Source organism: Ranitomeya variabilis, chromosome 1, assembly GCF_051348905.1.
Source record: "Ranitomeya variabilis isolate aRanVar5 chromosome 1, aRanVar5.hap1, whole genome shotgun sequence".
Classification (NCBI taxonomy): Eukaryota; Metazoa; Chordata; class Amphibia; order Anura; family Dendrobatidae; genus Ranitomeya; species Ranitomeya variabilis.
Window position 1 is genome coordinate 1,022,024,875 of NC_135232.1, and position 2,130 is coordinate 1,022,027,004.

Here is a 2,130-nt window from a genome sequence, read left to right on the forward strand (position 1 = left end):
GACACGCCTCATCTATCTGTGGGCTACAAAGTGTGCTTTTGAGGTTTCCATTCTCCTTTTTTTGGAGTGTTTTACCCTAGCTCTAAACACTGTTTAGCAGTAAAAAATAAATATGCAGGCCACATATTGAAGAGTCTGGTATCTCAGTCAAACGCCAGATGAATGTGTGGCCTATAAATTGGGGCATTTCAAGGCTACATTCCACTGTATTTGCTGTCTTTGACCTGATTACCATACACTATTTTTTGTGCCAAAATAAAAACACAGGCCACATATTTTACAGTGTGGTATCTCCGTGACATGCTTCATGTATCTTTGGTCTCCAAAGTGTGCTTTACAGGCTTCCATTCACCTTTTTTTGCTGTGTGTTACCTTAACTCTAAACAGTAAACACTATTTTGGGCTGAAGTTTCCCCATGGGGAAATATTTGCCAGCCCAAACACTTAGTGTAGTGTAGGAGATCCGCTCCTTTAAATTGTGACTTTTTTTTAATGAGGCCTTCCTCCACATCTCATCCTCCACTGCCACTAGAACACCAATGTGAACATGTTCTATGCTGCTACAACCAGTCAATTCCTTTGGCAAGGGTGTTTATGATCCCCAACAAAAATTGTTTAAAAAATGTACCCTCCCATGGGGAAATGTCTAGGAGACCCTCTTCTTTGTAATGGACATTTTTTTTTATCAGACCCTCCTCCATGTTTCTTCCAAGGGGGGGATTGAGGTGCGTGCAAATTTGGGTCAAGGCGGCCCTTGCATTCCATGCATAAAGAAACTGTATGGCAGGGCCAACTAAAGATTGTGAAGTGGGTTTTCCTGTGGCCGTCCAGTACCTGAGTTCAAAGGCTTATTGGGGTGCATATGACTTCATAGTAGGGCAGGGCTTGCATTCAATTCACCATTTTGTCAGGAAGCCCTCCTGTACCTCTCGTGAAAGGGGTATTGGGGTGCGTTGTAATTCTTGGCAGCCCAGCCACTCACTGCATAGGCAATAACAGCATAGGAGACCCACTGTTTAATAATGGCCCTTTAACCCCTTCATGACCTTGGGATTTTCCATTTTTTTGTGTTCGTTTTTTGCTCCCCTTCTTCCAAGAGCCATAACTTTTTTATTTTTCCGTCAATATGGCCATATGAGGGCTTATTTTTTGCTAAACATGTACTTTTGAACGACATCATTGGTTTTAGCATGTCGTGTACTAGAATCCCACACTTGTTTTTTGATTGGCTTTTTTACTAGGCTCACTAAATGCTAAAACTGACCTACCATTATGATTCTGCAGGTCATTAGGAGTTCATAGACACTAAACATGTCTAGGTTACGTTTTATCTAAGTGGTAAAAAAAAATTACAAACTTTGCTAAAAAAAAAAGTTGCGCCATATTCCGATACCCGTAGCGTCTCCAATTTTCATGATCTGGGGTTAGGTGAGGGCTTATTTTTTGCGTGCTGAGCTGGTGTTTTTATTGATAGCATTTTGGTGCAGATACATTCTTTTGATCGCCCGTTATTGCATTTTAATGCAATGTCGCAGCGACCAAAAAAATGTATTTCTGGCATTTCGTATTTTTCTCGCTACGCCATTAAGCGATCAGGTTAATCCTTTTTTTTTATTGATAGATCGGGCGATTCTGAACGCGGCGATACCAAATATGTGTAGGTTTGATTTTTTTTTAATTGATTTATTTTGAATGGGGCGAAAGGGGGGTGATTTAAACTTTTACATTTTTTATATTTTTTTCACATTTTTTTTTACTTTTGCCATGCTTTAATAGCCTCCATGGGAGGCTAGAAGATGGCACCACTCGATCGGCTCTGCTTCATAGCAGCGATCATCAGATCGCTGCTATGCAGCAGAAATGCAGGATTGCTATGAGCGCCGACCACAGGGGTGCGCTCACAGCAGGCCGGCATCAGTAACCATAGAGGTCTCAAGGACCTCTATGGTTACCATTCTGATGCAACGCTGACCCCCGATCATGTGACGGGGTCGGCGATGCGCTTATTTCCGGCCGCACGGCCGGAAGCGCTGGTTAAATGCCGCTGTCAGCGTTTGACAGCGGCATTTAACTACTTAATAGCGGCAGGTGAATCGCGATTTCACCCGCCGCTATTGCGGGCACATGTCA